General features: G+C 38.5%; 1 non-coding gene across 1 annotated transcript; it reads right to left on the bottom strand.

Annotated features, from left to right (window-relative positions):
* Positions 1-6,745: 6,745 nt before the first annotated feature.
* On the bottom strand, positions 6,746-6,852 carry LOC112725366 (small nucleolar RNA R71). The gene has a single exon (XR_003164479.1). It is a non-coding gene; the product is annotated as a small nucleolar RNA R71 (small nucleolar RNA).
* Between the last annotated feature and the right edge of the window lie 3,442 nt (positions 6,853-10,294).

Raw genomic sequence — 10,294 nt, 5'->3', positions numbered from 1 at the left:
AATGGGTGAAGATTTTCAAAAAATGGAGAGAGAGAAAAAATTTGGTTAGGAAGTTTTGAAAAAGATAAGATTGAGAGGATTTGATTGGAAAAGATATGATTTGAAAAAAGATTTTAACTTTTAAAAAAAATCTGAATTTTAAAAGTAAATTTCGAAAATTTACTTTAAAATAGAGGGAAAAGATATTTTTGAATCTAAAGAGGAAAGAGAAAAATAATAAGATATCAGAAGATTTAAAATTTTTAGATCTAATGCTCCTTGTTTTCGAAAATTTTGAAGGGAAAATACCAAGGAACACCAAACTTAAAAATTTTAAGATCAAGACACAAGAAAAACTCAAGAACACTTTGAAGACTCACAAGAACACAAGAACATGAAGAAAGAACACCAAACTTAAAATTTTTAGAAAATCAAACTAAAATTTTCGAAAATTATAGAAAGATTAACAAGAAAACACCAAACTTAAAGTTTGGCACAAGATTAAATCAAGAAAAATTATTTTTGAAAAAGATTTTTAATAGAACCGGTGTCCAATCATCAAGAACATAAACCAATGCTCTAGCCAATTGAGCTGTAAATGTAACACTTGTTTTGAAGAAGTATTTTTTTATAACTAAGAATGAAATATATATATATATATATATATATATATATATATATATATTTTTTTTTTTGAAATGAATATAAAAGACTCTGACCCAAAAGACAAAATTTTCCTAATCTAAGCAACAAGATTCACCGTCAGTTGTTCAAACTCGAACAATCCCCGGCAACGGCGCCAAAAACTTGGTGCACGAAAATTACTTCACACTATGTAATTTCGCACAACTAACCAGCAAGTGCACTGGGTCGTCCAAGTAATACCTTACATGAGTAAGGGTCGATCCCACAGAGATTGTTGGTTTGAAGTAAGCTATGGTTATCTTGCAACTCTTAGTCAGGATATTAATTTGTGGTTATCAATTGACTTGCAAATAAACAAGAGAGCATGAATTAAAGGTTACTTGTTATGCAGTAAATGAGAATATGTTGGAGTTTTGGAGATGCTTTGTCTTTTGAATCCCTGCTTTCTCCCTATCTTCTTCTTCACGCACGCACGTCTCTCCTATGGCAAGCTGTGTGTTGGTGGATTACCGTTGTCAATGGCTACCATCCTTCCTCTCAGTGAAAATGGTCCAGGTGCGCTATCACCGCACGGCTAATGATCTGTAGGTTCTCGATCATACCGGAATAGGATTTACTATCCTTTTTCGTTTGTCACTACGCCCAGCACTCGCGAGTTTAAAGCTCGTCACAGTCATCCAATCCCAGAATCCTACTTGGAATACCACAGACAAGGTTTAGACTTTCCGGATTCTCAAGGATGCTGCCAATGGATTCTAGCTTGTACCACGAAGATTCTGATTAAGGAATCTAAGAGATACTCATTCAATCTGATGTAGAACGGAGGTGGTTGTCAGACACACGTTCATGGATTGAGGAAGGTGATGAGTGTCACGGATCATCACCTTCTCTATAATTAAGCGCAAATGAATATCTTAGATAGGAACACGCATGTTTGAATGGAAAACAGAAATAGTTGCATTAATTCATCAAAACACAGCAGAGTTCCTCACCCCCAACAATGCAGTTTAGAGACTCATGCCGTCAGAGATTACAAATTTCAGATCTAAAAATGTCATGAGATACAAAATAAATCTCTAAAAGTTGTTTAAATACTAAACTAGTAACCTAGGTTTACAGCAAATGAGTAAACTATGATAGATAGTGCAGAAATACACTTCTGGGGCCCACTTGGTGTGTGTTGGGGCTGAGACTAAAGCTTCTCACGTGCCTGGGCTATTTTGGGCGTTCAACGCCAGGTTGTAACCTGTTTCTGGCATTGAACTCCAACTTATAACCTATTTCTAGCGCTGGACACCAGACTGCAACATGGAACTGGCGCTGAACGCCAGTTTACATCGTTGATCCTTAAGCAAAGTATGGACTATTATATATTGCTGGAAAGCCCTAGATGTCTACTTTCTAACGCAATTAGAAGCACGTCAATGGGATTCATGTAGCTCCAGAAATTCCATTCCGAGTAGAGAGAGGTCAGGATCCAACAACATCAGCAGTCCTTTTTCAGCCTGAATCAGATTTTTGCTCAGCTCCCTCAATTTCAGCCAGAAAATACCTGAAATTATAGAAAAATACACAGACTCATAGTAAAGCCCAGAAATATGAATTTTGCCTAGAAACTAATGAAAATAAACTAAAAACTAACTAAAACATACTAAAAACTATATAAAATTAACCCCAAAAAGCGTATAAAATATCCGCTCATCACAGTACCAGCATGACAGGTGCCCCTGGATATGAATTCATCAAAGATTCCCTGTTCAACATAGGCTCATTGAAAGCCCCAGATGAGGACGGATTCCCAGATCTTTTTTTCAAAGAAAATTGGCAAACCCTTGGTAAATTTTTTGTGCAGTTTATCACTTTTCTATGGAATAATCCAAGTGAAATTGCAAGTGTAAACTAGTCTCTTCTGGCACTGATTCCCAAAAATAACCAACCAAAATTTATAAATCAGTTTCGCCCAATATCTCTGTGCAATGTGGTGTACAAAACACTCACAAAAAGACTGGTGGAAAAGCTAAAATCCCTATTGAACGACAGAATCTCTCCCTATCAGTCCAGTTTTGTCTCAGGTCGTATTTTCCATGATAACATAATCATTGCTACGGAAATGATACATCATATGAAAAGGATGAAAGGAAGAAAGAAGTTCATGTCCATCAAAATTGATTTTGAAGAAACATATGATAGAGTAAATTGGAGCTTCATTAAAATGGCCTTAGAAGAAATGGGGGTAAACAAAAAGATGGTGGAGATTATAATGAGCTGTATAACATCGGTCTCTTACAAAGTCCTATGGAACGGGTGCAAAACAGATGCCTTTTCTCCTACCCATGGCATTAGGCAAAGAGATCCATTATCTCCGTACCTTTTTGTCATTGCTATGGAAAAGCTTTCTCACATTATTAAAGATAGAACGATTAAAGCTTGATGAAAACTAATGAGAGCTGGAAGAGACAGACCTATGATATCCCATTTGCTTTTTGCCGATGACTTACTACTCTTTGCTGAAGCCTCAAGGGAGCAAATGAAAATGCTATTAAGCACTTTTAGTGAATTCGGTGAAGCATCGGGGTTAAGGATAAATGAGGCCAAAAATTCTATCCTCTTCTCCAAAAATATTACAACAGAAGAGAAAAATGTCATTAACAGTGTATGTAACTTTAATGAAGTTCCTTGTCTGGGCCACTATTTGGGAGCCATGCTCACAAACTGAAGAAAAAGAAAAGACAGATTCAAGACAACCATAGAGAGAGTTAAAGGGAAGCTTAAGGGATGGAAAAGCTTGTCTATGGCGGGAAGAATCACATTAGTTCAATCAGTCATTAGCCCTTGTCTTAACTTTGATATGGCACACAGCAAGATTCCGATTGGGATTTGCAAGGAAATAGAAAAACTCCAAAGAATCTTTATTTGGGGAGAAGAGAATAATAGTAGAAAACTGAACGTTATTAGCTAGGAGAAAATGTGCAAGCCAAAAGTTCAAGGAGGACTGGGAATTCAAAAGCTCAGTTTGATGAATAGAGCATTCCTCATGAAAACTCTGTGGAGAATCTTGACAGAGGAAGAATCGTTATGGGTCAATGTGATTTATGCTAAATATGGTAGGGGTCAGAACCTTTTGAAGAACATCATAGCTCACCCTTTGGACTCTCCTTTGTGGAAAGAATTAGCTGAATTATGGGAGAGTATAAAAATTAATATAGGTGATGCCAAGGCATCTTAGGCTAGTTTCACTAGCCTCTTTCTTTCGTTTTTAGTAGGTTTTATGCACTTTCTTGAGCTATAAGTAAGCAATTGGATTAAAAATTCATGTATGTCTTGATTCATTCAACCATGGTTAATTTGATGCAACTTCATGAGATTTATGCCATAATTACTTGTGTGCTAAGAGTCATGCAAATTCTCATGACTTTAGTAAGACTTTGATGATGTATTGGTTGATGATAGGTGAAGAAGTGCATGGAAAGAGGTGGAAGAAATGACCATTGAAGGAAGAAAGGGAAGCAACGTTGGTGGCCAAAGTTGGACCACCAACGTTGCCTCAAACGTTGGAAGAAGAGGCAGAGCAAAAGTTCTGCATAATTCTGGTGCCAACATTGGAGGGAGTGTTGGCAAGCCAACGTTACCTTCAACGCTAGATGATACAGAGTGCTGACCTGGAAATTGGAAAAATTGTGGCGACGCGTATGCGTGCTATATACGCACGCGTGGATATGCCAACATCAGAGGGAACGTTGCCAGTCCAACGTTAATGCCAACATGCGCCATCTGAGCTCCAAATCTTGATTTTGAAAAAAGCGCAACGACGCGCACGCAGCGTTGCCAGTCAAACGCTGATGCCAACGACTTCGAAAAGCCTTCAAAAACTGGAATTGGGGAAGTTACATCCACACGCACGCGTCACTCATGCGTACACGTGGATGGGAAGTCTATCCCCAAACGCACACACGCATAGGCAGCGCATACGTGTGAAGGGGTAAAATGGGCCATCCACGCGTACGCGTATGCCATGCGTACGCGTGGATGAGCGAACGTTGACACCCCAACGTTGAGGCAAACATTGATTGCAGCAACCAGAATCCATTTTTCCTTAAGAACGTGTGCCTCAATGTTTGCCCAAAAATGTTTACTCTAACGTTGATATCAGAATTGCATAATTGAGCACCTCTCTCTTCTCAACAGCATTGGGAGCCAATTAGATCAACTTCAACAAAGGCTAAAAGAGCAATTCAGATGACTTGAAGATCAATTGAAGAAGTGTATAAATAGCTAGAGTCTAAGTTAGTTAAGGAGGGGCTTACACATGGAGTACTGAAACTATGCCCATTTACTTTCTCTGTACTTTTCATTTTAATTCTGCAGTGTACCTTTCAATTCCACGTTCCATTCAGAGAACTATGAACAACTAAACCCCTTTCATTGGGTTATGGAGCTCTATTGTAATTCAATGGATTAATAGTAGTTTTCATCTTCTTCTTCTATCTTTTCTCTTGATTTTGTTAGAAAACTTTCGATCTTAATTCAATTGGATAGTTGTCTTGATAGAGAAGCTATTCATAATTGGAATTTCTCTGATCCTTGAGAGAGGGATGAGGAATTTGTGCTAGAAATGCTTTCTCACATTGGATTAGATTGGGGGTTGGATGGATATTGTGACATTTAATCCTACCAATACTTTGATCTATGAATTTGTGTGGTATAATCAGTGACTAAACTTTATCTCTTCTCATGAGCAATTAAACCAAGACATTGGGCAATTGTTCAAGCTTAGAGAGATTGGTGAGCCAAGACATTGGAATCCAATCATCTAAGATTGCCAAGCAAGGTCAATGAATGCATTGATTGAGGAATAGATGAAAATGATTTGATCCGGAGAGTTCAATATCTCCTAAAACCCAATGAATCCCCTATTCTGATCTCAACCATTCTCTTTATATTCTGCTCTTTAATTTGATGCTTAATCCCCATTTCCATTTAATTTCTTACAATTTTAGTTTCTGCTCTTTAGATTCAGCAATTTAGTTTCTGTTCATTTAATTTCTCACAATTTAATTTTCCCGCCAATTTACATTTTGCAATTCCAATTTCAATTCCGAATCAGTTCAATAAGAACAATTCTCCAATTAACATTGATCAACCAACCAATCCCTGTGGGATTCGACCTCACTCAATAGTGAGTTTTTACTTGACGACAATCCGGTGCACTTGCCGATAGAAATTTGTTGAGAGACAAATTTTCTTGACATCAAGTTTAGGGCGCTATTGGCGGGGATTGGTTTTGTATTGACAATTACTAAATTGGAGGATAACTAGATTGAGCATTCTTCTTTCTTTTGTTAATTAAATTTCAATTTAAGCTGTTTACATTTACCTTTCTGCAATTTTTTCCGTTTCTCTTTAATTCTTTACCTTCCAGCAAAACTAATCCACTGACTCACTAACTGTTTGATTAATTTCCTTAATTTCTCTAACCACACTTTTTCATTAACTGTGGAATCTTCACTTGCTGTTTGCTGTCTGTTTTGTCACTTGTATGACAGGTAGAAGAGGGGTTTCAACCTCTTTTAACAGTGAACCAGAGAGAACCTTCCTTAGATTAAGGAGGGAATCAAGAGGAAAGAAGGCTATTGGTGCAGAAAAAGAAGAGGAGGATTCGAATATAGATATGGAGGATGATATGGAGACTCATCATCAGGGAGAAGTACATAATCATGCCAGAGAAGGCGCAGTCAACCATGCTCCACAAGAGAGGAGGGTGCTAGGTTCCTACATTAATCCCAATCTTGGGAATTGTGGGAGCAGCATCCAGAAGCCAGCCGTCCATGCTAATAACTTCGAATTGAAGCCTCAACTCATCATACTCGGCCAAAACAATTGTTCATTCGGAGGAAGTGCCCAAGAAGACCCTAATCAGCATCTCACTACATTCCTAAGGATCTGTGATATAGTTAAATCTAATGGTGTTCATCCTTACACCTATAAAATGCTACTGTTTCCATTTTCTTTGAGGGACAAAGCATCGAAATGGCTAGAATCATTTCCCAAAAAAAGCTTGACAACCTGGGAAGATGTGGTGAATATATTCTTAGCAAGGTTCTACCCTCCCCAAAGAGTGAATAGACTGAGGACTGAGGTGCAGACATTTAGACAGCAAGATGGTGAAACCTTGTATGAAGCCTGGGAAAGATTCAAGGATTTGATAAGGAAATGTCCCCCTGATATGTTCAATGAGTGGGTACAATTGCATATCTTTTATGAAGGACTTTTCTTATGAATCAAAGAAAGATGTAGATCACTCATCTAGAGGCTCTCTCAACAAGAAGAATACCATAGAGGAAGCCATTGATGTCATAGAAACAGTGGATGATAATGAGTATTTCTATACCTCAGACCAAAGCAACAACAGAGGAGTTATGGAATTAAACCACATGGATACAATTTTGGCCTAAAACAAGATGATTACCAAGCAACTGGCTGATTTGACAAAGCAAATGGAGAAGAACCAAGCTGCAGCCATCCATACTCAACCATCAGCTTAAGCAGAGTTGAACATAGAGGAAGGAGTTGATTGGGAACAGGCCAACTACATTGGAAACTCATCTAGGCAAGTTTATGATCTATATTCTAAAACCTATAACCCTGGTTGGAGGAACCACCCAAACTTTGGGTGGAGAAACCAACAAAATCAAGGCCAAGAATACAAACCTCATAATCCCAACCAGTACACATATCAACAATCTAATCCAAGATCATATCAATACCCATACAACTACTCCTCTCAGCCACCATATCAAGCCCAAGCCAATCAGAAGACAAGCTGTCTAGAATTGAAGCTATGCTCATAAATCTTTGCAAGGAATCTCAAGACATGAAAAATTTTAAGGAGGAGATGAGATCCAATCTGCAGAATTAAGATGATGCCATTCAAAAACTTGAAGCACAAATTGGATACTTGTCCAAGCAAGTCCCGAGCCATAACCCTTGTAATGTCATCAAGGCAGGCTCAAAGGAGGAATGCAAAGCCATTACACTCAGGAGTGGAAGGGAATTGAAGGAGGCAGCCAAAGAAACCCAAGAGAAGGAAGCAGAGGAAAGTTCAAGTGACAAGGAAGAAGCACAAACACATACTCCCAATCCACCTGAAAAGAAAGAAGTCCTAAGGCCATATGTCCCTAAAGCTCCTTACCCTCAGCGCCTAATGAAAAATGAAAAAGACAGCCAATTCTCCAGATTCTTAAAGATTTTCAAGAAACTTCAGATCAACATTCCCTTTGCTGAAGCATTAGAGCAGATGCCACTCTATGCTAAGTTTTTGAAGGAATTAATGACCAAGAAGAGAAGTTGGAGGAATGATAAACCTGTAGTATTAACTGAAGAATATAGTGCTATCATCCAACACAAACTGCCTCAAAAATTGAAAGACCCAGGGAGCTTCCAAATTCCTTGCATCATAGGAGAAATCACTGTGGAGAAAGCCTTATGTGATTTGGGAGGCAGCATAAATTTGATGTCCTTAGCAATGATGAAAAGAATGAAGATTTAGGAAGCCAAACCAACAAGAATGGCCCTCTAATTGGCAGACCGATCATTCAAATTTTCTCATAGAGTAGTAGAAGATTTGTTGGTAAAGGTGGGAGACTTCATCTTCCCGGCTGACTTTGTGGTGTTGGATATGGAGAAAGAAGCCAAAGCTTCAATAATTTTGGGAAGGCCATTTTTAGCCACTGCTGGAGCCATCATTGATGTCCAAAAAGATGAACATACCCTTAGGTTGCATGATGAAAAAATGGTGTTTAATGTATTCAAGGCTATGAGTTACCCACAGGAGTCACTAGGAGAGTGTATGAGGTTGGATGCAATGGAAATTGTGGTGCAAGAAACATTTGAAGAAACACTTGAAGAAGTAACAAAAGAGGATCCCACACTAGACATTGAGGTTGCAGAAATCCAATCAGCTGAGACATCCATCCCAAGTGCACCAGAGGGAAAGAAAGAAAAGAAAGGAGCAGCTAAACTGGAACTCAAAGCATTACCTCCCACTCTCAAGTATGCATACTTGGGAAGTGATGAAAGTTACCCAGTAATCATCAATTCTGCTCTTAGTCAAGAACAGGAAGAGGAGTTAATCAAGGTGCTGCAAAAGCACCAAGATGCCATTGGATGGACCCTTGCTGATTTGAAAGGGATAAGCTCATCCATATGCATGCATAAAATCCTGTTAGAAGAAGATGCTAAGCCCTCCATTCAAGCCCAGAGGAGATTGAATCCAGTCATGAAAGAAGTGGTGCAAAAGGAGGTTATGAAGCTTTGGCAGGCAGGGGTGATTTACCCAATTTCAGATAGCCCATAGGTGAGCCCTGTCCAAGTGGTTCTTAAGAAGGGAGGTATCACTGTAGTGCCCAATGAAAAGAATGAAATCATTCCTACAAGAACTGTCACAGGATGGAGGATGTGCATTGATTATAGAAAGCTTAATGAAGCTACAAGAAAAGATCACTTCCCACTCCCTTTCATGGACTAGATGCTAGAAAGGCTCGCAGGACATGCATATTATTTCTTCTTGGATGGCTATTCAGGATACAATCAAATATTAGTTGATCCAAGAGACCAGGAGAAAATATCCTTCACTTGTCCATATGGAGTATTTGTTTACAGACGCATACCATTTGGATTGTGCAATGCACCAGCAACTTTCTAAAGATCTATGATGTCTATCTTTTCAGACATGATTGAAAAATTCATTGAAGTCTTTATGGACGACTTTTCAGTATTTGGAGATTCCTTCCCTAATTGCCTACATCACCTCGCCTTGGTGCTAAAGAGATACCAAGAGACCAACTTGGTTTTGAACTGGGAGAAATGCCATTTTTTGGTGACAGAGGGAATAGTCCTTGGTCATAAAGTTTCTAACAAAGGCATTGAGGTGGACAGAGCTAAGGTGGAATTAATTGAGAAGTTACCTCCAACTAGTAATGTCAAGGCAATTAGGAATTTTTTAGGACATGCTGGATTTTACAGAAGGTTTATAAGATATTTTTCAAAAATAGCTAAGCCTTTGAGTAACTTACTTGTCTCTGATACACCTTTTGTATTTGATCAGGATTGCATGCTGGCATTTGAAACTCTAAAGAAAAAGCTTTCCTCAGCACCTATCATTGCCCCACCTAACTGGGATTTACCCTTTGAATTGATGTGTGATGCATCAGATGTTGCTATTGGGGCAGTGTTAGGACAGAGAAAAGGCAACTTAGTTCATGTTATATACTATGCCAGCAAGATCCTAAATAAAACCCAAAGGAACTACACAACTACTGAAAAGGAACTACTAGCAATAGTATTTGAATTTGATAAGTTTAGATCATATCTCATTGGATCTAAAGTAATTGTTTTTACTGATCATGCAGCATTGAAATATTTACATGCCAAGCAAGAATCAAAACCAAGGTTGATAAGGTGGGTCTTGTTGCTGCAGGAGTTTAACATTGAGATTAAAGACAAGAAAGGAGTGGAGAACAAGGTGGCAGATCACTTGTCAAGGATTCCCTGTGAAGAAGGAAGCACACAGAGCTTGAATATAAAATAATGTTTTCCTGATGAGCAACTAATGTTGGTTCACAAGGCACCATGGTTTGCAGACATTGCAAATTTTAAGGCCACTGGGGTGGTG

Source organism: Arachis hypogaea, chromosome 11 (genome assembly GCF_003086295.3).
Source record: "Arachis hypogaea cultivar Tifrunner chromosome 11, arahy.Tifrunner.gnm2.J5K5, whole genome shotgun sequence".
NCBI classification, from domain to species: Eukaryota; Viridiplantae; Streptophyta; class Magnoliopsida; order Fabales; family Fabaceae; genus Arachis; species Arachis hypogaea.
This window is presented reverse-complemented; position numbering and strand designations above follow the sequence as displayed.